The 26,860-nt window shown below is 38.5% G+C and overlaps 1 protein-coding gene and 1 pseudogene across 2 annotated transcripts in view; one reads left to right on the top strand and one right to left on the bottom strand.

Moving 5' to 3' along the window:
* BRD3 (bromodomain containing 3) overlaps positions 1–26,860 on the bottom strand; it is a 90,589-nt gene that overhangs the window by 54,110 nt on the left and 9,619 nt on the right. The window lies entirely within an intron of this gene.
* Positions 1,407–26,860, top strand: LOC143657443 (large ribosomal subunit protein eL32 pseudogene; annotated as a pseudogene).

The following is a 26,860-nucleotide window of genomic DNA, read 5'->3' as shown; positions in this document are numbered from 1 at the left end:
ACCCCAAATCACCAGGTTTCAACTGAAAATCACTTGTCATACCCAAAACCAGGAAGATCTTGAGCTGAATGTAAAAATTCAGTCATCGCTGCCAGCACTGAGATGAAACATATCTTAGAATTATTTTAAAAAACATTTTAAAGCATCCTGAGAAGGCTTCAACTTAAAGCAAATGAAAAAGTGGAAAGTCTCAGCAAAGATATAGAACATATAAAGAATAACCATATGGAAGTTTTATAACTGAAAAATAGAATAGTTGGAATAAAAATCCTGATAGGCTCAGATGCAATGGCAGAATGGAGGGGACACAGGAAAGGATAATGAACTAAATAGAAAAGTAGGAATTAGCCAATTGAACAATAGAGAGCAAATAGACTGAACCACAAAAATATGAAAAAAAGAACAGAGCCACAGACACCTGTGGGACTATAATAAGAGATCTAACATTCATGTCACTGGAGTCTGGAAAGAAAGGAGAAAGAGTGGGACTGAAATTTCCACAAATTTGGCAAAAGACATAATCCTTCAGATTCAAGTAGAATAAACCCAGAGGAATCCATGTGAAGACACATCATAGTCAAGCTTCTGAAAACTAAAGACAAAGAAAAAATTTTTTAAAGAACCAAGAAAGAAACAGCCCTTATCAACATGTTAAAAGAACTTGAATGGCAGCAGAATTCTCACCAGAAACTGTGGAGGCCAGAAGGAAGTGGCACAATACTTTTTAAACACTGAGAGAAAAGAACTCTCAACCGCAAAGCTTAAATCCAGGTAAAATATCATTCAGGAATGAAGGGGAAATCAAGGCATTCTCAGCTGAAGGAAAATGAAAATAATTTTTCACAAACAGATCTAACCTAAAAGAATGGCTAAAGGAAGTTCTTTACATAGGAAACAGTTAAAAAAGGAACCCTGAAACATCATGAAGGAAGAAAGAAAAACTATGGGTAAATACAATCAACTTTTCTTCTTTGAGTCCTCTACATTATATTTGCTGGTTGAAGCAAACAGTATAACTCTATCTAATGTGGTTTAAAATATTGTAGAGTAGATATTTAAAACAATTATATTATGGATGGGAGAGGGTAAAGGAATGTAAAGGTAAATTTTCTATACTTTATTCAAACAGGTGAAATGATACAAATAGGATGTGAGAAGTTCTGTATGTAATGTAATGCCTAGAGCAACCACGAAAAGCTATACAAAGAGGCTTCTGGGAAGATGGTGGAATATGAGAAGTCTCAGGGCTCACTCCTCTCCTCAAAGGAGTAAGTGAACATGCAGAAATGGTCAGAATGAACTGTGGGGGCTCTAGAGACCAGGGGCGTACTGTGCAGCACCCAGGGAAGGGCAGAACGAAGAGACTGGGAAACTGCAGTGAGGGAACGTGAGTGACTCGCTTGGCCATGGCTCTGGGCGTCCACCCCATCTACAAGGTGAGCAGCTCTGGGCAGTGTGATCCATGCCTTGCGGGTGGCCACCTACAGGGACAGCCATGGGAGTCCCCTGCCCCAAGGACAGAGAAGAACAAGCCCTAGTATGGGTCCAGCTATTGACTGGTCAGTTTGGTCTGCTGGGCCCTGCTGGGCCAGCCTATCCCAGTCAGGCGCTACCAGGCCACTGCTTCAGCCTTTATCAGAGGCAGAGCTGGTAAAGGGCTAAAAATACCCACCCTTCGTAGGTCTGTGGGGAATGGGTTGTGAAGATCACCATCTCCTGGCAGACCAGCTGTACTTTGTGAAGCAGGAGGAGCAAGGCTTTTTGGAGTTTTTTTCTGACCTTCTTCCCAGAGCCCTTTGCATTTGATCTGTGCTTGCTGCACATGTACCTGACCCCTGGCTGGGAGATACTGGTGAACCGACTATGAAAGAGGAGCCCCGACACAAACCCAATCAATGACACAGTAAGAGACCAGAGAGAGGTACTGACCTTCATGACACACCCATCAAGTTAATCAGTTGACTAGATAGTCACAAAAAATATATAAGCCATACTAAGAAACAGGAAGATAGACCCAATCAGAGGAAAAAATTAAAAAGTTGGAGGGGATTTAGAATATGGAAAAACTAATCAAAGATGTTCAAACAAATCCCCCAAGTCAATTCAAGGAGATGAAGCAAAATATGGCTAAAGAGATAAAGGCAACTAAGAAGACATTTGGTAAGAATAAAGAATTTTAAAGAATGCAAGGAAAAATAACAGATCTTAAGGGAATGAAAGGCACAATAAATGAGATTAAAAATACACTCGATTCATAAACAGCAGATTTGAACAGGCAGAAAAGAGGATCAGTGAGCTGTAAGACAAAATATCTGAAATTGAGCAGACCAAGGAACAGATAGAGATAAGAATGAAAAAAATGGAGCAGGGGCCTGGGAAGCTGAATGACAGCACAAACATATGCATTCTGGGTGTCCCAGAAGAAGAAAAGAAGAGAAATGGACAGAAAGAATATTTGAGGAAATAATGGCCAAAAATCTCTCACCTCTTATAAAAGACAAAAATATACATATCCAAGAAGGGCAACATACTCCAGACAGAATAAATCTGAATAGATCTACTCAAAAACACATACTAATCAACTGTCAAATGCCACAGAGGAGAAAATTCTGAAAGTAGCAAGAGAAAAGCAATTCACCACATGCAAGTGAAGCTAAATATGACTATGTGCTGATCCCTCATCAGAGCGGTGAGAAGGCAGGGGTAGGATGTATTTAAGATACCAGAAGAAAAATATTGCCAACTAAGAATTCTTTAGGCAGCAAAGCTGACCTTCAAAAATGAGGGAGGGTTTAAAATATTCACAGATAAACAGAAGTTGGGAGAGTTCGCTAAAAAGGGATTAGCCCTTTAAGATCCACTAAAGAGAGTTCTGTGGATTGAAAATAAAAGGTGGGAGAGAGAGAGGTTGTAGGAGGGTACAGGAATGAAGAGTAAGTTCACTAAATGAATAAAAAGAGTTAAAAAAAAAAAAAGGTTGGGAGCAAGATGATGACTTAGTGAGGTGTGGAGTTTAGTTCATCCTCCAGAGCAGCTAGGAAGGAGTCAGGAACAGGACAGAACAACTGCTGGGGCCACGTCAGTGACGGGACATACCGTACACCAGTCTGGACCAGCTGGACCAGCTGGGGTCCCAGGCAGAACTGTGAGCACTCTGAGCTCCAGAGGCTGGGCCCCTCCCCCATGGGCAAGGGCCTGGTTCCCAGAGGGGGGAGGAAACAGACCTTACTACCAGCAGGGGCTGAGCTCACCCAAGCTTCACTTGTGGAATCAATTAACAAATTTTGACTACAGAAAATAGGTCCCCAGCACAGATAATCCTGGAATAAGTACTAAAGGTACTAGGAGTTTTTGTCCCAGCAGAGAGGGGGCAGGGCTGATGGAAAAAGAAAAAACAAAAAACAAAAACTGAGGCTTTTTTGAATTGGACCGCACAAAATATTGGAAAACGACTGGACCCTAAAAAAAATAAAGGTGGGGGGCACATAGAGCCTGGAGATACACAGAACCATGTACCAAATTAACTGTTTCTTTTTTTATATATCCATCATCATGATCATTTCTTAGAACATTTGTATAAATTCAGAAAAATTAATAAAAAGAAAACAAAAAAATTCATACACACCATACCCCTTACCCCTCCCTTTCATTGCCACCTTAATTCTTGATTGACAAATCTAAGGGGGTGTATTTTTCCTCTGTTACTTAATAGCTCATTAGATAGAACTGGAAGCCTTCTCAGGCACCCGCTGTGCCCCAAGCAAGGGCAGGATAAAGCTCTTCTGAGAAACAAAGTAACTAGTCAGGTGAAAGGAGTTAATTTCTTAAAGCCTGGGGAGAGAAAAAGGTGGGGCCAGCTTAAGCGGAATCCCCAAGGAATTCAGGCCCCACGTTCTGGAAAACTGAAGCAGTTAAGGTGAGCCTACAACCTGTCCTCTATCTCAGCCATGCCCTGGAGGGAGAGTCTGCTGAAAGTAAAGGCACCACTTCACTTCACTGCCCGTGGGAAGCCATAGGCAGATGGGTGCCGCATGCTGGGCAAGATAAGAAAAGAACAGAGTCTAGAGGCTGCTTAGGAAAGTCTACCCACCTGCTGGGTCTCACCCTCAGGGAAAACTGATGCAGGTGGCTGGGCCAGTCCAGCCAGAGAAATTTGACACACATACAAAAAAGGGGCTTCATATGAATGAGTAGCTAAGTAAGCTGTGGTATATACATACGATGAAATATTATACAGCTGTAAGACAGAATAAAGTCATGAAGTATGTAACAACATGGATGGATGTTGTAGATATTACGTGGGGTGAATTAGCCAGAAACAAAAGGACAAACACTGTAAGGTCTCACTGATATGAACTAACATTAATGAGTGAACTTGGAGAATTGAAGTTAAGAACACAATTGGAATAGGATAGAGATTTGGCAATTGGTGCTGAGGGAATACAGATCGTGCAACAGGACAGATTGTAAAAACTCAGAAATGGACAGCACAGTACACATCACATTAAAGGCTCAAAAGGGAAAAGCCACATGATCATCTTGATTGATGCATAAAGAGCACTTGGCAAAATTCAGCTTTCTTTCATGATAAAAGCACTTCAAAATGTAGAGATTGAAGGAAACTTTTTTAACATGATAAAGGGCATGTATGAAAAATCCACAGCTAATGTGCTGAGAGACTGAAAGTTTTCTAAGTTCAGGCACAAACGGAGATGTTCACTGTCCCTACTGCTATTCAACATTGTGCTAGAAGTTCTAGCTAGAGCAATTAGGCAAGAAAAAGAAAGAAAAGACACCCAAATTGGAAAAGAAAAAGTAAAATTTCACTGTTTGCAGATCCTACATTTAGAAAATATGATTCTACATTTAGAAAATCCTGAAACAAACAAACATGACAAAGCTACTTGAGCCAATAAATGAGTTCAGTAAAGTGGCGGCATACAAGAGCAACACACAAAAATCACTGGCGTGTCTGTACACTAGTAATGTACTACCCAAGGAGGCAATAAAAAAAATTCCATTTATAATAGCAACTAAAAGAATCAAATATTGAGGAATAAACTTAACCAAGTATGTGAAGGACTTGTACACAGCATAGTACAAAACAGTGCTAAAGAAATCAAAGCAGACCTAAACAAATTGGAAAGGCATGCCATGTTCATGGATTGAAAGGCTAAATGTCATTAAGATGTCTATTCCATCCAAATCATTTACAGATTCAATGCAATTCCAGGCAAAATTCTAAGAGCCTACACTGCAGAAATGAAAATGCTAATTATGAGATTTATTTGGAAGTGTAAGGGGCCTTGAATAGCCCAAAACTCCTTGATAAAAGAAAAACAAAGTTGGAGGGCTCATACTACCTTACTTTAAAGCGTATTACAAAGCTACAGTGGTCAAAACCAAATTTGGTTCTTTGAGAAAATCAATAAAATCAATGGACCCCTACCTAGGATGACCAAGAAGAAAAAAGGGAGTGGATGCAAATAAAGAAAATCAGAAAAGAGATGGGAGTTGTTACCATGGACACTGAAGAAATAAAAAATCATAAGAGGATACTATGAACAACTATATGCCAACAAACTAGACAACTTAGATGAAATGGAAAAATTCCTAGAAACACACAAACAACCTACAATGACTAAAGAAGAAATAGAAGATCTCAACAAACCAATCACAAGTAAAGACATTCAATCAGTCACCAAAAACCTCCCACCAAAGAAAAGTCCAGGACCAGATGGCTTCACAGGTGAATTTTATCAAGCATTCCAAGAAGAATTAACAACAATCCTGCTCAAACTCTTCCAAAATTGTGGGGGGAAAGGAAAACTACTCTACTAGTTTGCAATCTACTGGAATGCTGTATACCTGAAATGAAACAGCTTTTAAAAGGGGAAATTTATTAAGTGGCAAGTCTACAGTTGTAAGGCCATGAAAATGTCCAGATTAAGTCAAGGCTATAAGAGTGTCCAAACTAAGGCATCCAGGGAGAGATGTCTTGGTTCAAGAAGGCTGATAATGTTTGGGGTTTCTCTCTCAGCTGAGAAGGCACATGGTGGTGTCTGTCAGCTTTCTCTCCAGGAATTGTCATTGGTTTTCCTGGGGTACTCTCCATTCTGTTGGCTCTGTCACTTCTGGTAACTCTCTGTTCTGGTAACTCTGAGGCTTTTTCCAAAATGCTTCCCTCTTAAAGGGCTCCAGCAAGCAACCCCACCTTGAATAGGTGGGGACATATCTCCGTGGAAACCATCTAATCAAAAGTTATCACCCATATATGGTAGGTATAATCTTTTTTTTTCTTCTTTCCTGTGTCCATTTTATTTCCTTTTCTATTGTCTTTTTATTTCTTTTTCTGAATTAATGCAAATGTTCTAAGAAATTATGCAAATGCAACTAAGTGATGATATTGTGAATTACTGATTATGTATGTTGATGTTTTATTTGGTTTCTTAATTTTTAAATTAATAAATACATTTTTAAAAAAAGTTATCACCCACAATTGGGTGGGTCACATCTCCATAGAAACAATCAAAAAGCTCCCACCTAGCAATACTGAACGAGGATTAAAGAACTTGGCTTTTCTGGGGTACACAACAGATTCAAACCGGCATACTACCTAACTCATTTTATAAAGCTAAGATCACTTGATTACCAAAAACAGTTAAAATGCTACAAGAAAGAAAAACTACAGGCCAATCTCCCTAATGAATATAGACGCAAAAATTCTCAACAAAATACTTGCAAATTTAATCCAATGATATATTAAAAGAATTATACAACATGACCAAATGAGGTTTATACTAGGTATGCAAAGCTGGTTCAACACAAGGAAATCAATCAATGTAATATAATACATTAACAAATCAGAAGGGAAAATCACATGATCATCTTAATTGTTGCTGAGAAAGCTTTCAACAAAATTCAGCATTCTTTTTTGATAAGAAACACTTTAAAAGGTAGGAATTGAAGGAAATTTCCTCAATACAATTAAAGGGCATATATAAAAAAACCCGCAGCCATCATTATACTTAATGGTGAGAGACTGAAAGAATTTCCCCTAAGGTGGGGAGCAAGACAAGGATGCCCACTGCAACCATTATTATTCAACATTGTGCTAAAAGTTTTAGCTAGAGCAATCAGGCAAGAAAAAGAAATAAAAGGCACCCAAGTCAGAAGGGAAATAGTAAAACTTTAATTACTTGCAAATGACATGATCCTATACTTGGAAAATCCTGAGCAATCTACAATAAAGCTACTTGAGCTAATAAACAAATTCAGCAAAGTGGTGGGATATAAGATGAGTGTGCAAAAATCAGTAATGTTTCTACATACTAGTAATTATCTAACTGAGGAGACAAGGAAAAATTCCATTCAAAATAGCAACTAAAAGAAGCAAGTATCTAGGAATAAACTTAACTGGGGATGTAAAGGTCCTGTACACAGAACACTTCTAAAAGAAAGTGAAGAGGAATCTAAATAGGTGGACAGATATTCCATGTTCATGTTTAGGAAGCTTAAATGTTGTTGCTCTAAAAGGAATGTCAATATTGCAGGGTGTTGAAAATAGATGGTCATTCATATTTTAAAACTTCAACTTCCATAAGAGACTAAAGCAAAAAATGTTTATTTGGTACCAAATTTATATTTTGACTAGTGCATTTCCTAATATAACTTATATGGACAGGTTAATTGAACCATAAACATAGAACCTTGAATAGGGCATGGGATTTTGTAGGTTTGTCCAGTGTGATGCCCCAATAAATCCCAGAGTGATTTGAACAGTGAATAAAGAAGTATTTGCAAAGTCCCCTGGGGGAATAGTGGGAAAGGGAGAAAATTTAACTTCCCCATTTGGAGAATTCCTGATATTCCCACAAATAGTGGGGACAACCAAATCTATAGGTCGAACCCTCAATTTTGGGGTTTGTCCCTATGAAACATCCCCGCAAAGGATAGGCTAAACTTACTTAAAATTAGGCCTAAGAGTCTTCCCCAGAGAATCTCTTTTGTTGCTCAGATGTGGCCTCTCTCTCTCTCTCAGCCAACACAACAAGCAAACACACTGCCCTCCTCCTCTCTATGTGGGACATGACTCCCAGGGGTGTGGACCTTCCTGGCAACATGGGACAGAAATCCTAGAATGAGCTGGGACTCAGCATCAAGGGATTGAGAAAACCATCTCGACTGAAGGGGGAAGAGAGAAATGAGACATGGTACAGTGTCAGGGGATGAGAGATTTCAAGCAGAGTTGGGAGGTTGCCTTGGAGGTTATTATTATGCATTGTACAGATACCCCCCTTTTTAGTTTGGGGTGTATTGGAGAGACTGGAGGAAAGTTCCTGAGACTGCAGAGCTGTGTTCCAGTAGCCATGTTTCTTGGGGATGATTGTATAATGATATAGCTTTTACAATGTGACTGTGTGATTGTGAAAACCTTGTGTCTGATGCTCCTTTTGTCTGCAGTGTGTACAGATAAGTAAAACATATGGATTAAAAATAAATAATGGGGGAACAAATGTTAAAATAAATTGAGTAGATTGAAATACTAGTGATGAATAAGAGGGAGTGATAAGGGGTATAGAAAAAAAAATAGGGGGAACAAAAGTTACAATGTATTGGGTAGGGTGGGCCACAGTGGCTCAGCAGACAGAGTTCCCACCTGCCATGGCAGAGACTCACGTTTGATTCCTGGTGCCTGCCCATGCAAAAAAAAGTAAAATGTATTCGGTAGATGGAAATACTGGTGATCAGTGGGAGGGAGGGGTGCGGGGTATGGTATGAATGAGTTTTTTCTTTTTTCTTTTTGTTTCTTTTTCTGGAGTGATAAAAATGTTCTAAGAAATGATCATGGTGATGATTATACAACTATGTGATGATATTGTGAGTCATTGATTATATACGAAGAATGGAATGTTCATATGTTAAGAATGTTCTTGTTTGTATGTTGTTATGTTTTGTCAAAAAAAAATGTTGTTGTTCTAGTTTGCTAGCTGCCAGAATGCAATATACCAGAAATAGAACAGCTTTTGAAGAGGGGAATTTAGTAAGTTACAAGTGTACAGTTCTAAGGCCATGAAAATGTCCCAATTAAAGCAAGTCTATAGAAATGTCCAATCTAAGGCATCCAGGGAAAGATACCTTGGTTCAAGAAGGCCCGTGACGTTCAGGGTTTCTCTCAGGTGGAAGGGCACATGGCAAAGATGGTCAGGGTTTCTCTCTCATCTGGAAAGGCACCTGGTGAAAACAGCGTCGTCTGCTGGCTTCCTCTCCAGGCTTATGCTTCATGAAAGTCTCCCAGGGGCATTCTCCTTCATCTCCAAAGGTCGCTGGCTGGTGGACTCTGTGCTTCTCTTGACCTCATGGCTCTGCTCGGCTCTGCTGTGGCTTTCTTGTCATTCTCAAAAGGCATTCTCTCCAAATATGTCTCCTCTTTTATAGGGTCCCAGTAAACTCACTAAAACCCATGTAGGGTGGGTGGAGACTCACCTCCACCTAATCAAATGTAATACCTACAGTTGACTGAGTTACATCTCTGTGGAGATAACCCAATTGAAGTTTCCAGTCTATAGTGTTGAATAGGGATTAGAAGAAACCGTTGCTCTCATAAAACTGATCAGGATTAAAGCATAGCTTTTCTAGGGTACATAAATCCTTTCAAACCGGCACAGTTGTTAAGATGTCAATTCTACCCAAATTCATCTACAGATGAATACCAATCAAAATTCCAGCAAACTCTCTCCAGCCAGCACAACAAGCAATCTCACCACCCTCCCCTGTCTACGTGGGACGTGATTCCCAGGGGTGTGGACCTTCCTGGAAACGTGGGACAGAGATCTTGGAATGACCTGAGACTCAGCATCAAGAGATTGAGAAAACCTTCTCGACCAAAAGGGGGAAAGAGTGAAATGAGACAAAGTGTCAATGGCTGAGAGATTCCAAACAGAGTCGAGAGGTTATCCTGGAGGTTATTCTTATGCATTAAGTAGATATCATCTTGTTATTCAAGATGTAATGAAGAGATTGGAGGGAACTGCCTGAAAATGTAGAGCTGTGTTCCAGTAGCCATGTTTCTTGATGATGATTGCATAATGATACAGCTTTCACAATGTGACTGTGTGACTGTGAAAACCCTGTGTCTGACGCTCCTTTTATCTACCTTGTCAACAAATGAGTAGAACATATGGAATAAAAATAAATAATAGGGGGAACAAATGCTAAAATAAATTTAGTTTGAAATGCCAGTGACCAATGAAAGCGAGGGGTAAGGGGTATGGTAGGTATAATTTTTTTTTTCTTTTCTGTGTTCGTTTTATTCTTTTCCATTGTCTTTTTATTTCTTTTTCTGAATTAATGCAAATGTTCTAAGAAATGATGAATATACAACTATGTGATGATATTGTGAATTACTAATTATATATGTTGATGTTTTATTTGGTTTGTTAATTTTTTTAAGTAATAAAAAAAAATTCCAGCAAGCTACTTCGATGACTTGGAAAAGCTAATTTTCAAAGTTTTTGGAAGGGAAAGAGACCTCAAATAGCCAAAAATATTCTAAAAAAGAAGAACGAGGTGGGAGGACTAATACTTTCTGATATTAAAGCTTATTATAAAGCTACAGTGGTCAAAGCAGCATGATACTGGCACAAAAAGAGACATATTGATCAATGGAACAGAGCTGATAGTGTAGAAATAGATCACTAACTCTGTGGTCAGCTGATCTCAGACAAGGCCCCCCCCAAACCATTGAACTGGGACAGAATAGTCTTTTTAATAAATGGGCCTGGGAGAACTGGATATCTATAGCCAAAAGAATGAAAGAGACCCCTGACATTTTACCCTATACAAAAATTAACTGAAAGTATACCAAAGATCTAAATATAAGAGCCAGTACCATAAAACTCCTAAAAGAAAATATAAGGAAAGATGTTCAAGATCTAGTATTAGGAAGTAGCTTCTTAAACTTCACACCCAAAGCAAAAGCAACCAAAGAAGAAAGAGATAAATGGGAACTCCTCAAAATCAAAAGTTTCTGTGCCTCAAAGGACTTTGTCAAAAAGGTGAAGAGGCAGCCAACTCAATGGGAGAAAATATTTGATGATCACCTATTGGATAGAGGCTTGATATCCAGTATATATAAAGAAATGATACAACTCAACATCAAAAGAAAAAACAATGCAATTATAAAATAGTAAAAAGATTTGAATAGACATTTTTCTGAGGAACAAATACGAATGGCTAAAATGACATGAAGAAAGGGGGGGGGTGCAAGGATAATTCAGTGGTAGAATTCTCATCTGCTATGTGGGAGACCTGGGTTCAATTCCCAGTTCATGCACTTCTTAAAAAACAAACAAGCAAGATTCCACAAATGGTGCTGCAATAGCAGAATACTCACATGGAAAACTAATGGAATGTGACCCCACCATAAGCATACAAAAAAAAAGTAAAAACAAAACGTATGAAAAGATGTTCATATTCATTGGCTACAAGGGAAAGGTAAATCAAGATGACAATGAAACATCACTTCGCGTCTATAAGAATGGCTGCTATTAAACAAACAGAAAACTACAAATGTTGGAGAGGATTGGGGAAATTGGAATGCTTATGCACTGCTGGTGAGAATGTGTAATGGTACAGCCACTGTGGAAGACAGTTTGACAGAAACTGTCAGAAACCTAAATATTGAGTTGTCCTATGATCCAGCATGCCAATACTCAGTATATACCCAGAAGAGCTAAAACAGTGACATAAACACACATTTGCACACCCAAGTTCATAACAAGATTTTTTACAATTGGCAAAAGATGGAAGCAATCCAAGTGCCCATCAGCGCATATGTGGATAAACAAAATGTGGTATGCATGTATGATGGACTGTTATGCAGCATGAAGACGAAATAATGTCCTGCAGAATATGACAACATGGATGAACCTCGAGGAAATAATGCTGAGTGAAAGAAGCCAGACACAAAACAACATGTACTGTATGATTTTGTTACTACGATCCTGGTAAAGGTAAATGCAGAGATTTATAATGTGGAATATAGGGGACCTAGAGATACACAAAGGTTAGAGATGGGTGAGCGGTTACACAATGAGGTTGGACTTAAATATATGGGAATGGGTAGAAGTGATGGTAGTTCATTAGTAGGTTTATAAATAATATTGCCATATTGAAGGTCAGTATGATTGAAAGGGTTTGTATGGAACAATGTATCTTACCAATTAACACTGCACATATGAATAAGTTCTTGTTTTTAGCTTCCAGTGTATTGGAGCAGCTAGAATGAAAAATCTGAAATGGTGATTTTCCATTTCTGAACAGATTTCATAACAAATTGAAATCTGTTCAGACTTTGAAAATTACTACAATTTTCGTTCTTTTCTTTGATAGATATTTTACAATGAAAATATTTAAAAAATAAGTTCTTGCAGGCGGGCCACGGTGGCTCAGCAGGCAAGAATGTTTGCCTGCCATGCCAGAGGACCCAGGTTCGATTCCCAGTGCCTGCCCATGTTAAAAAAAAAAAAGTTATTGCATGAACTACTTCAAAGGTATGTATCTTGTACAGAGTGTCAATAATAGAGGGATATAGGGGATAAACTACTACTTTATGCTGTTTTAATTTGTTAATGCTGCTGGAATATGGTATATCAGAAATAGGTTGGCTTTTATAAAGGGGATTTATTAAGTTACAAATTTATAGTTCTAAGGCCTTAAGTGCCCAAACTAAGACCTCCAGAGAAAGATACCTTGACTCAAGAAAGGTCAGTGACCCCCAGAACACCTCTGCTGGCTGACTGGGAAGGCATGTTACTGGTGTCTGCTGGACTTTTGGCTTTTGGTTTCAAACAGCTTCCCTGGGGGCATTTTCTTTCTGCATCTCCAAACATCTCTGTCTGTGTTAGCTCTGAGCTTTCTTCAAAATGTTTTCTCTTTTAAAGGACTCCAGGAAACTAATTAAGAATCACTTTGAAGGGCTGAGTCACATCTCCATCAAAACCATCCAAGCAAAAGTCCCATCCTATAATATTGAATCAGGATTACAGAATATGGCTGCCTCCACAAGATTGGATCAGGATTGAAAGAGCATGGCTTTTCTGGGGTACACAGAGTTTTAAGCCAGATCATTCCACCCTCTGGACTCCAAAATGACACGTTCTTTCCATATACAAAACACATTCACAAAAGCTGTAAACCTTTCCAGTAATGATACAAGTCAAATATAGTACAAAATCTCATCAAAATCAGTTACAGGCATGATCTGTCTTAAGGTAAAATATCCTCCCCTGGCTCTGGACCTGTGAAACTCAGAACAAATTACCTCCTGACAACGCACAAAGGAGGAACAGTCATAGGACACATGCTCCCATTGCCACAGGGGAGACTGGAAGGAAAACAGGGGTCACATGACCCAAACAATCCCAGAAACCTGCAGGGCAAGCTCCATCAGATCTCAAAGCCTGCGAGTCATTTATGGAGTAACGTTTCCTCCTCAGGGCTTGAGACAGTGGCAGTCCTACCTTTTCCAACCCCTGCTCTCTCCAAACACTGGCATGAGAGCTGCAACACTGGGGGGCATTGGAAAGTGTTCTAGTTTGCTAGCTGCCAGAATGCAATATACCAGAAACGGAACAGCTTTCAAATAGGGGAATTTAATTAGATGCAAGTTTCTTCTCCTGGCTTCCCGTTTCATGAAACTCTCCGGGAGGCATCCTCCCTCTTCATCTCCAAAGTTCGCCCGCTTGTGGACTCTGCTTCTCGTGACCATGTCGTTCTGCTCTGCTCATTGTGAATCTTTCATTCTCCAAAATGTTTCCTCTTTTACAGGACTCCAATAAATGAATCAAGACCCACACAAATGGGTGGAGACATGTTGTCACCTAATCCAGTTTAACAACCACTCTTGACTAAATCACATCATCCAGGGAGATGATCCAATCACAGTTTCAAACATATGGTATCGAACAGGGATTATTCTACTTTTATGACATGGGATTTTGATTAAAACATGGCTTTTCTAGGGGGCATACATCCTTTCAAACCAGCACAGAGAGACCACGTTTTTTCTCAGCTCTACCCTAAGCATGAGGGCAGCACCCAGGCTCTCTGCCATCTCTGGGGCACATGCTCAAGGCCTCCAGAACAATAGGGTGGCAACCAGGCTCTGCCCACTCCCTGGTTTATACATCCCACCCTCTCTGAGGCTTGGGGCACAGAAACTCTTCCTGAGCTTTGAGGGGAAGGCCATCCTCTGCTTCTGAGGCAAACTCAGCCTTTTGGATGGGTGGGTCAGCTCTCCTTGCCCAAAATCTCTTGGCTTCGTACTTTAGCTTCCATGGTTCTGCCTTTGAAATACTTTTTCCTTCACTTTGTCTTTTTTCTGTCCCTTTTAGTCCAGACTGGCAGCAGTTCAATTTACACAGGTCTTGCAAGAAAGTTGTCAGTTTTCCATGCAGTATTCACAGATCACATGATCAGATAATAGGACCTTCTATAAATTCTTTCTGCATAACTCCATTTCCAATTCAGGCTTTTTCTGAAATGGCTGACTGGTTCCATGTTTGATTAAATCCTCATGTGGAGCACTAGTCTCTGGGGTCTCACTTTCTGGAAGCCCAGAATTTTCCAGACCATCAATTTCTTGTTTCTTTGTAACCAAAAGTTGGGTTCTCAGTTTATCTCTTTCCTGTTGTATTTTACTATGAGCTGTAAGGAGCAAGCAGGCTGCATTTTCCACATTTCATTTGGAAATCTCTTTAGCTAAGTACCCTAGCTCATCACTTTCAAATTCTTACTTCCATCCAACATCAGGACACCATTTTGCCAAATTTTCTAAATTTAAAAGAGAATTACTTTACTTTAAAACAAGGATCACCTTCTTACAATTTGAAATGGCACATTCACCATTTCTGCCTACAGCCTTATTGAAGGTATCTTTAAAGTCCACATTTCTATTGACAGTCTCTTCAAAGCATTCTAGGCCTTTTTTATTAAACTCAAAATTCTTCCAGAATCTTCCCCTTATCCACTTAAAAAGCTATTCCAACATGTTCGGTATTTGCAAACAACAGCACCCCAGTTCTCAGGTACCAAAATCTGTTTTAGATTGCTAATGCTGCCAGAAATGTATTGGATTTTATAAAGGGTATTTATTTTTAAATTTTTATTAATAAAACAAATCAACATACAATATACATATTCTTTTTCTTCATCACATAGTTGTATATTCATCATCATGATCATTTCTTAGAATATTTGCATCAATTCAGAAAAAGAAATAAAAAGAAAACAGAAAAAAATTTCATACATACCATACCCTTACCTCTACCTCTCATTGATCACTAACATTTCAATCTACTAAATTTATTTTAACATTTGTTCCCCCTATTATTTATTTATTTTTAATCCATATGTTTTACTCATCTGTCCATAAGGTAGATAAAAGAAGCATCAGACACAAGGTTTTCACAATCACACAGTCACATTGTGAAAGCTAAAATCATTTATACAATCATCTTCAAGAAACATGGCTACTGGAACACAGCTCTATGTTTTCAGGCAGTTCCCTCCAGCCTCTCTGTTATGCCTTAACTAAAAAGGTGATATCTGTTCAATGCGTAAGAATAACCGCCAGGATAACTTCTCAACTCTGTTTGGAATCTCTCAGCCATTGACACGTTATTTTGTCTCATTTCTCTCTTCCCTCTTTTGGTCGAGAAGCTTTTCTCAATCCCTTGGTGCTGAGTCCCATCTCATTCTAGGATTTCTGTCCCACATTGCCAGGAAGGCCCACACCCCTGGGAGTCATGTCCCACATAAACAGGGGAAGGGTGGTGAGTTTGCTTCTTGTGCTGGCTGAGAGAGAGAGGCCATATCTGAGCAACAAAAGAGGTTCTCTTGGGGATGACTCTTAGTCCTAATTTTAAGTAGGTTTAGCCTATCCTTATAAAGGGTATTTCTTAAGTTACAAGCTTATAGTTCTAAAGTCATAAAAATGTCCAAACTAAGACATCCAGAGAAAGATACCATGACACAAGAAAGTCTGATAGCATCCAGAATACCTCTGATGGCTGGGAAGGTATGTGGCTGATATCTACTGGTCCTTTGGCTTCTGGTTTCAAACAACTTCCCCAGAGGCATTTTCTTTCTGCATTTCCAAATATCTCTGTCTGTGTCAGCTCTGAGTTTTCTCCAAAACATTTCCTCTTTTAAAGGACTCTGGTAAACTAAGTATGAACCACCTTGAATGAGCAGAGTCATATCTCCATCTGATCAAAAGGTCACACCCACAGCTGGGTGTGTTACATCTCCATGGAAACAATCTAATCAAGAATTGCACCTACAATACTGAATCAGGATTATAGAACATGGCTGCCCCCACAAGATTGGCTCATGAATGAAAGAGTAGGGTTTTTCTGGGGTACACAACAGTTTCCAATCAGAACACATGCTATGGCCTAAATCTAACAGGAAGGCATCATCAATACCACAGCAATACTAGTGGTAAATAATTGTGGGGGGGGGGGACAAGAGTTAAGGCGAGTTTTTAATTTCTCTTTGGTGAGGGTCTGTTTATTTGTTATTGTTCTCTTTGGAGCAATAAAAATTGTCTAAAATTGAGATGATGATGATTTTACAACTAAGTAAGGATGCTGTGAGACACGGGTAGTTTATTTTGTATATTTTCCATGGTACCCAATGGATGGAGGTGGCCAAAGGGTACATGGACTGAAAAGCAGGAGGGCGAACTGCGGTATATACATGCAATGGGATATTGTGCAGCTACAGAAAGGAACGAAGTCATGAGGTATGCAACTAGGTGGATGAAACTTAAGGACATCATGTTGTGCAAAATAAGCCAGAAACAAGAAAACTAATATTGTGCCTTTTTCTTTCTTTCTTTTTTTTTTTTTTTAGAAAATACTTATAATAAAATCGGGGCCTTGATTGTAAGCTCTTAGAGCAGTCACATTTATTCCTGAGTTTTAAGTGTTATTGCTGTGCTGTATGTGTATAAGCTGGTATCTTCCTGGGTACCAGTATGGTACCTCAGTTGGAATTATTCAGCTCTGAAAGTCAGCCTTGCTGCATACAACAACTGATAAAGAAACTGAAAATGAGATCAGACTTCAATTAGAGATAAGAATGAACCTCATCTGGTTGGGACTGAGGTAAATCAGAATACAGGGTAAAAGATGACAGTGTTGTATTTTAAACTTTACCTACCCAAACACAGTGTCTGTATTTTAAAACTTTACTTACCCTTTTTTTAAACTTTACCTATCCATTAAATTAAAATATAAAATTTTGGACAAAATTTAAGTTTTGTCCAAAACCTAAATTTTCGGTAGCACATAATCTACCTCACCCTGTCTGGATAGATCATTTAATACATGGCGCTCAGGATGGGAATGAGGGCTTGCAAGTCTGTCTAGCTTAATTTAATACCTGGATATATTCCACAGTATGTTGGGCAGGTAATAAAAAAGTATTGGCAAAGTCCTTTAAGGGACTGGAGAATAAATATGTAGCTATGTAACTTTCCCACTTGGGAAACCCCTGATACTCTCTCCAAACACTCGGGACTTCCAAGTTAATAAGGCCAAGCCCTTGATCTTGAGGCTTGCTTTTATGAAACGAATTTCTATAGTGGAATGGCTAAGTCTACATATAATCATGCCTAACAGTTACTTCCAGAGGACGTCTGTTGTTGCTCAGATATGGCTGTTCTCTCTCTAAGCCCAAGTCTGCAAGTAAAAATCATTACTCTTACCCCTATGTGGAACATGACATCTGGAATGAGCCTGGCCCTGGCTCCAATGGACTGACAATGCCTTCCTGACCAAAAGGGGGAAAAGGAATGTAACAAAATAAGGTATCAATGGCTAAGAGAGTTCAAATAGAGTTGAAAGGCTATTTTGGAGGCTATTCTTAGCAAACTTCCACTAGATATTGCTAATTGTCACGGTTTGCCGAACCCCAACCAACATCATCCCTGTTAACCCCAAAGAACATCTAGGGCTCTATCTGAGCTCCTCCCAAAGTTTCATGCACTAAATTTACTTTACAGAAACCCAAAATCTTCAGATATTTCCTAGGTCAGACAAGTTCTTAAACCCAGAAGTACCAGCCTCTCCAGAACATCAATTAGTTCCATCCCCTTATTCCATATTATTGACACCCCTTTTCAATACAAAAAAGTTAGAATGGGCATAGCCCAAATATCCCTAAAGACTGGGGAGAAGGCTCAAAGGAAAAAGAGGAGTTATAACAGAGAAATTAGGATTTAACAGAAGAGTATGACCACTGAATCATTACACTGATGTTTCTTTTTAGTCACCAGTGTCTTGGAGCAGCAAGAAGGAAAAACCTGAAATTGTGGAACTGTAATCCATTCTAAACTTAGACATTTTTCTATAACTACTTCTTAAAATGTACATTGAAATGTATTGCTTTTTTGTACATACATTATATTTCACAATAACAGAGGTTTAAAAAGCCACCATGGTACTAACATAAAGATAAACATATTGATCAATGGAATTGAATTGAGAGTTCAGAAATAGACCCTCACATCTATGGTCAATTGATTTCTGACAAGCCTGCCGAAACTCAGACAGAACCATCTTTTCAACAAATGGTGCTGGAAGAACTGGCTATCCATATCTAAAAGAATAAAAGAGACTCCCCATCTCATACCTCGTAGAAAAATTCATTCAAAATGGATCAAAGGCCTAAATATAAGAACCAGGAAGATAAAACTCCTAAAAGAAAAATAGGGAAACATCTTTGAGATCATGTGGCAGGCAGTGGCTTGTTAGACCTTACGTCCAAAGCACAAGCAATGAAAGAAAAAAATAGATAAATAGGAGCTCCTCAAAACTGAAGACTTTCGTGCTTCACAGGAATTCATCAACAAGAAGGAAAGGCAGCCTACTCAATGGAAGAAGATGTTTGGAAAGTACATATCTGATAAGGCTTTAATAGCCAGGTATATAAAGAAATTGTATATCTCAATAATGAAGAGAAAAGCAAGCCAACTGAAAAATGGGCAAAAGACATGAATAGACATTTTTCCAAAGAGGAAATATACTCTGCCACTGAGCCGCTGTGGCCCGCTCTGTACAGATTTTTTAAATGTTTGTTTGTAAGTGTCTGCAGACAGATAGAGGTGATGGTAGCACGTTGTCATATGTGTAATTACCGCCACTGAATCGTGTGTGTGAGTGTGGTTGAAAGGGGAAGTTTAGGCTGTGTTCATCACTAGAAGGAGAACTGGAGGATGGAACAAGGGATGGTATAACATTAGTGAACCTTGCTGTGGAAGATGACTGAGGCTAATTGTGCAAATAGAAGAATGTCCTTCCATGAACTAGAACAAAGGTGTGTCACTATAACACGGTGGCATATTAGGGTGGTACATGGGGAAGATACACCTGGTGCAAACTTGGGACTATAGTTAATAATATTTTAATGTAATTCCACCGATTGCAACAAAGGTACCACACTGATACTAAGTGTCAATAATAGGAGGATATAATGGGCATGGAGTTTTTCTCTTTGGGAGCTATGAACATTTTAAGGCACAACTCTGCAATGATACTGAGAGCCATTAATTGTACATTTTGGATGGATTTTATGTCATGTGAATAAACTGTTAATAAGAAAGCTAAACAAAGGGATACACTAAAATGCACTAGAGATCAATCAAAATGGAGTTGTAAGAAAAGTTCAAGCTACCCTCTGGCAGGCAGCTCTTTGAAACAGACATGAAAAACAGAAAGCAAAAACAAACAAAAATAACATTTAAATACACTACATGTAAATTATCTAAATACAAAATTAAATGACAGAGATTGAAAGATTGGATTTAAAAATATAACCCTGTAATTCGCTTCAGATGTAACAATATGAGCAGGCTGAAAGCAAAACAATGGAGAAAGATATATAATGCACTCATTAATCAAAGGAAAGCAGGGGTGGCTATACTAATATCAGGTAAAGTAGATTTTGGAACAAATAAAATTGTTAGAGACAATTATAGGAAGATACAGAAATATTTAATGTGTATGTACCGAAAAGCATCTATATAACACAGCTGCAAAGTATGTGAGGGAAAAACAGAACAGAAAGGAGAAATAGAAAAATCCACAATTATACTCAGAGACTTTGACACCCCTCTCTCAAAAATTTATGGAACAACTAGACAAAATTGGCACAGATATAAAATTCAACAACTCCATCAACTAAAAGGATTTAATTAATTACACACACAGACACTCCACCTAACCACACTTTGAACATATGCCAGGATAGAGCGTATCCTGGCCCATAAAACAAACCTCAAAAAGTTTAAAAGAATTTAAAGCTTATAGAGTGTGCTCTTCTGTCCCAATGTAAGCAAACTGGAAATCAATATTGGAAGATAACAGGAAAATATCTCAACAGTTGTAAAACTAAATAACATACTTCTAGTTAATCCATTGGTCAAAGAGGAAGTTTCAAAGGAAATAAAAAATACATTGAACTGGGCAGTGCAATGGTGGCTCAGCAGGCAGTGGAGACCCAGTTTCAATTCTCGGGGCCTGCCCATGCCAAAAAAAAAAATCGAACTGAATGAAAATGAAAACACAACATATCAACATTTCTGGGACACAGCTAGAAATTTTTTAGCACTAAATACATACATTAGAAAAGATTAATAGCCTCACATCAACAATCTAAGCTCCAACCTCAAGAAGCTAGAACAGGGAGATAAACTCAACGTAAGCAAACAGAAAGAAGTAAAAAGAAGAGCAGAAATCAATGAAATTGAAAACAGAACAACAGAGAAAAATCAATGAAATGAAGAGCTAATTCTTTGGAAAGATCAATAAAATTGACAAATCTCTAGCAAAACTGACAAAGATAAAAAGGAAAAACGTACAAATTAACAACATTGGAAATGAAACATGGGGTATCATCACATTATCAAGATGGATAATAAAGGACTCCTACGAACAGCTGTTGACATATACATTTGGCAACTTAGATGAAACAGACCAATTCCTCAAAAACTCAAACTACACAGCTTACTCAATACGAAACAGATCATCTGAATGGCCCATAACTATAAAGAAAATTGAGTTTGTAATGAACAGTTCCCAGAAAAAGCAATCTTCAGGCCCAGATGGTTTAACCAGAGAATTCTTCCAAATGTTTAAAGAATAAGTAACACCAATTATACACAATTTCTCCCAGAAAACAGAAGAGAAGGGAACACCTTTCAGTTCATTTTGTGAATTAGTATTGCCTTGATACCCAAACCAGACCAAGATAGTACTAAAAAGAAAAGTACAGGCCAGTATTCCTCAATCATATAGACAGAACTGTCCTTAACAAAATACCAGCAAATAGAATTCATATATATATATGTGTGTATATATATATACACACACATATATATATATGAATAAAAGCACTGTGACCAAGTAGGTTTTATTCCAAGGATATAAGGCTGATTCAATATTTAGAAATCAATCAATATAATCAACCATAGTAATAGGCTAAAGAAGAAAAATCATGAGTGTATCAGTTGACACAGAAAAAACACTAGGCAATATTCAACACCCTTTCATGATTAAAAAAAAAAAACTCAGAAAAAATGGAAAACATGAGTAGAGGGAAATGTCCTCAACATGGTAACGAACGAACATGTGCTTTACGGTGGAAGACTGAAGGCACCCACCCTAACACTGAGATCAAAGCAAGGACGTCCACGCTCACAACCTATTCAACACAACGCTGGACGTTCTACCCAGTGCAATGAGGCAAGATAAGGCAGTGAAAGTCATAAAAATCAGAGAAGAGGAACTAAAACAGTTGTCATTTGCAAATGACATGGTTATTTATGTAGAAAATCTCAAGGAATCTCCAAAAAATACAAAACAAAACAAAACAATGCCAAAACTACTAACTAATCAATGAGTTCAGCAATGTTGCAGGATAAACATGTAGAAATTGATGTATCTCTACATATTGTCAATGAACATGTGGACACAAATGAAATATACACCACCATTTACAATTGCTCAAAAAAGTATTTAGGTGTAAATCTAACAAAATGTGTATAGTACTTAAATGTTGAAAACTGCAATACACAGAGTAAAGAAAATCAAAGATCTAAGTAAATGGAGAGATGTACTGTGTTCACAGATTGGAAAACAACATACTATTGATGTCATTTCTCCTAAATTGATATACGGGTATGGTGGTTTGAAAAGGTTTATGTACCCTAGTAAAACCATGTTTTAATCCTAATTAACCTTGTGGGAGCAATGCTTTCTTCTAACCCTTATTCAGTACAGTATGTTGGAAACTTTAATTAGCTTATCTCCATGGACATGGAACTTAATCAACTGTGGGTATTAAACTTGATTAGGTGGAGATGTGTCTCCACCTATTCAAGATGGGTCTTGATTGATTTTACTGGATTCCTTCAAAAGAAGAAGCACTTTAGAAAAGGCTAGAGAACAACAAAAGAGACAGCCACTCGATTCTGAGCGAGCAGAGAATGCCGCAGAAGCAGGAAGCAGAGAGTCCACCAGCCAGCGACCTTTTGAGAATGAGGAGAGAGCCACAGAACCACAACAGGACGAGAGAACCACAGAGTCCACCAACCAGAGACCTTTGGAGATGAAGAAGGAAAATACCTCCTGGGGAGCTTCATGAAACAAGAAAACAAAAGAGAAAGCTAGCAGACTTTGCCACATGCCCTTCCAGCCAAGAGAGAAACCCTGAACGTCATCAGCCTTCTTGAACCAAGGTATCTTTCCCTGGATGCCTTAATTTGGACATTTTTATAGACTTGCTTTAATTGGGACATTCTCCACAGCCTATAAAACTGCAACTTATTAAATTACGCTTTTTAAAAGCCGTTCCATTTCTAGCATATTGCTTTCTGGCAGCTAGCAAACTAGAACAATGGGTTTAATGCAATTCCTCTAAATATCCAAGCAGGAATTTTGTGTAAATATAGACAAGATTATTCTAAAATTTACATGGAAAGGTGAAGGAAGTAATATAGTTAAACCATTTTTTTTAAAAAAAGAATAAAGTGGGGACAATCAGTCGACCCAGTTTCAAGTTTTATTTATTGCCACAGTAGCGAAGGGTAGACACACAGATTTAAGGAACAGAATAGATAACCCAGAAATCGACTCATACAAATGTGCCTGACTGACTTTGCTAAAGCCACAAAACCAATGCAGTGGCGCAGGCAGTGAACCCTGTTTTAAACTATAAGTGATAGTACAACTGCAAAAGCTCTTCCATGAACTGGTAACAAATATATTGTACCAGTGCAACAGATTAATAATAGGGTGGGATATGGGAACTCTGTATTTTATGCATGATTTTTCTGTAAACTTACAACCTCTCTAATAAAAACATAAATAAATGAACAACTCAGTGGAAGAAGGAATGTTACTGGAGCAAATGGACAGTATCTACAATATATAAAGAGCTCTCAAAACTAAACAGAAAAAACATAAATTGATGTTCAACTGAAGAGGATAGTCAGATGGTAAAATAAAAGTATATGAAAAGATGTTTAACATCATTAGCTATTAGGGAAATGCAAACTAAAATGACAAGATATTAAAATGAAGTACAAATATAAATATAAGAATCTATAAGCATACACACAGACACGCGTATGTGTTCACAGAGAAAAGCCTGAAAGGGCAGTTACCAAACTGTTATAGTGGTTTCCTCTCAAACTAAAGAACTAAAATGGTGATAAATCGATTCAGAAATCCACTTATTTTAATCCCTAGATAATCCACTAAAAACTACACACATAAAGACATAGTAAAAAAAAAAAAGAAAAACCAATAGATAAATTGAAATGGAACACTAAAAATATTCAAATAATAAAAAAATAGGAACAGTGAAAGGGAAACAGAGGGGACAAATAGAAAACAAACAATAAAATGGTAGAGAGAAATCCAAATACATCAATAGTTACATTAAATGTAAATGGTCTAAACACCCCAAATAACAGACAGAAGTTGTCAAAGTGGATTTAAAACATGATTCAACCATAGGCTGTTACCTTAATTTGCCAGGGCTGCTATGACAAACACCATATACTGGCTTATACAACAAGAATTTTTTGTCTCATGGTTTTGTAGGTGAGAAGTCTAACATCGAGGTACTGTTAGGCCATGCTTTCTCCTGGAATCTATGGCATTCTGGTGCTGGCTTGCAGGTAATATTTATTGTTTCTTGGCTTGCCTGTCTGCCTCTGTCACATGGCACTCTCTCTCTGGTGCCTACTGACTGGCCGTCTCTGAATTTTCTCTATAAGGTCGAGAGTTGTACAAATGATGCCCCACCCTGACTCAATTTGAGCTCATCTGAACAGGACCTTTGAAAATCCTATTCACAGATGAGATCACACCTTAGCTAACAATAACATCTTCAAAGGTGCTCTTTATACATGGATTCTCACCACAGGTACAGGGAAGGCTTAAACATTTCTTTTGTGGGGGCCATGACTCAATCCTCAACATCTGTCTACATGAAACTCACTTCAAATATGACATGTAGGTTAAAGGTAAAAGAACGGAAAATGACATTCTATATAAATTCTAATCAAGAAAAAGCTGGAGTGGCTAAATTAATATCAGACAGAGTAGACTCCAAAGCAAGAAAAATTACCATGGATAAAGAGGGATATTGCACAATGATTAAAATGTCAATTCACCAAGAAGACTTAAAATTTTAAATATCTAACAACAGAGCTTTAAAATACATGATGTGAATACTATTAGACCTTAAAAGAAAAATGGGATGAAACCGTGATTACAATTGAGGATATCCATTTTCTCTCTGTGATTGACAGAACAAATAGAAAACAAATAAGAAAGGAAAGGGGACAATCGAACAACATCATCAAACAACTTGACCCAATCGGCGTGTTCAGAACACTTCGCCCAACCATACCTCAGTAGGCACTCCTCTCAAGTGTCCACAGAACATGCACCAAGATAAAGGATATCTTGAGTCACAAACCAAACTTCAACACCTTTCAAAAAAATTGATATACAAATATCCGACCATAGTGGAATTAAATTAGAAATTGATTTGCAAATTATATGGAAGCTCTCCCTTAGTGCTGCCTTCAGAGGTGGCAGCCATTTCCCACCAAGCATCAGGGCTGGCTGTTCTAGTTTGCTGGCTGCTGGAATGCAATATACCAGAAACGGAACGGCTTTTAAAAATGGCAATTTAATAAATTGCAAGTTTACAGTTCTAAGGCCAATTAAAGCAAGTTTATATAAATGTCCAATCTAAAGCATCCAGGGAAAGATATCTTGGTTCAAGAAGGCTGATGGCATTCAGGGTTTTTCCCTGGGCTAGAAGAGCACATGGCAAAGTCTGCTAGCTCTCTCTTCTGGCTTCTTTTCTTGAAGCGCCTCCAGGCATGTCTTTCTTCTTCATTTCCAAAAGCCATTGGCTGGTGGACTTGTGATTCTGTGGTGTTCTGAAGCTTTCTACAAAATACTTCTTCTTTTATAGGATTCCAGTAAACTAATCAAACCTCACGTAGAATGGGTGGAGACATGTCTCCAGCTAATCAAGTTTAATACCCACAGTTGATTGAGTCACACCTCTGTGGAGATAACCTAATGAAGTTTCAACCTATAGTACTGAATAGGGACAAGGAGAAACTGTTGCTTCCACACAGTCGATTAGGATTAAAACATGGCTTTTCTAGGGTATATAAGTCCTTTCAAATTAGTACACTGCCCTTAGACTCCTCAAGAAGCCTGTGCTGGTTTGAAAGGAAGTATGCCCCCTAAGAAAAGCCATGTTTTAATATAAATCTCATTTCTTAAAGGTAGAATAATCCCTGTTCAATACTGTATATTTGAAACTGTAATGAGATCATCTCCCTGGTTGATGTGATTTAGTTAAGAATGGTTGTTAAACTGGATTAGGGGATGACATGTCTCCACTCATTTGAGTGGGTCTTGGTTAGTTTCTGAAGTCCTATAAAAGAGGAAACGTTTTGGAGATTCAGAGAGATTCAGAGATAGCAACACTACAAAGCAGAGAGTCCACCAGTCAGTGACCTTTGGAGATGAAGAAGGAAGATGCCTCTCGGGGAGCTTCATGAAATAGGAAGCCAGGAGAGAAAGCTAGCAGATGATGCCATGTTCGCCATGTGCCTGTCCAGCCGAGAGAGAAGCCCTGACTGTGTTCACCATGTGCCTTCTCACTTGAGAGAGAAACCCTGAACTTCATCGGCCTTCTTGAACCAAGGTATCTTTCCCTGGATGTCTTTGATTGGACATTTCTATAGACTTGTTATAATTGGGACATTTTCTCGGCCTTAGAACTATAAACTAGCAACTCATTAAATTCCCCTTTTGAAAAGCCATTCCGTTTCTGGTATATTGCATTCTGGCAGCTAGCAAACTAGAACAAAGCCCAAGATTATAATAAAAAGGACCAAAAAGTTCATCTGGCACCAGTCAGAATGGTATGTCAAAATTTAGCATAACTGGTGAAAACCCAGAGGCATTGACGGGGGTGTGGCGAAGATTCAAGGGCCAGATCTTAGTACCCACCACTGGTTATGGACACGATAAGACAACAAAGCACACGCTGCCCAGTGGCTTCCAGAATTCCCTGACCCACTGTGTCAAGGAGTCGGAAGTGCCACTGATGTGCAACAAGACGTAATGTGCTGAGACTGCTCACAGAATTTCTTCCAAGTACTGCCATGCCACCCTGGAAAGAGCAGCCTGGCTTGCCGTCAACAGTCCCCACTCCCAACACCAGGCCCTGCAGTGAAGAAAATGATTAG

This window comes from Tamandua tetradactyla, chromosome 2 (assembly GCF_023851605.1).
Source record: "Tamandua tetradactyla isolate mTamTet1 chromosome 2, mTamTet1.pri, whole genome shotgun sequence".
Classification (NCBI taxonomy): Eukaryota; Metazoa; Chordata; class Mammalia; order Pilosa; family Myrmecophagidae; genus Tamandua; species Tamandua tetradactyla.
This window is presented reverse-complemented; position numbering and strand designations above follow the sequence as displayed.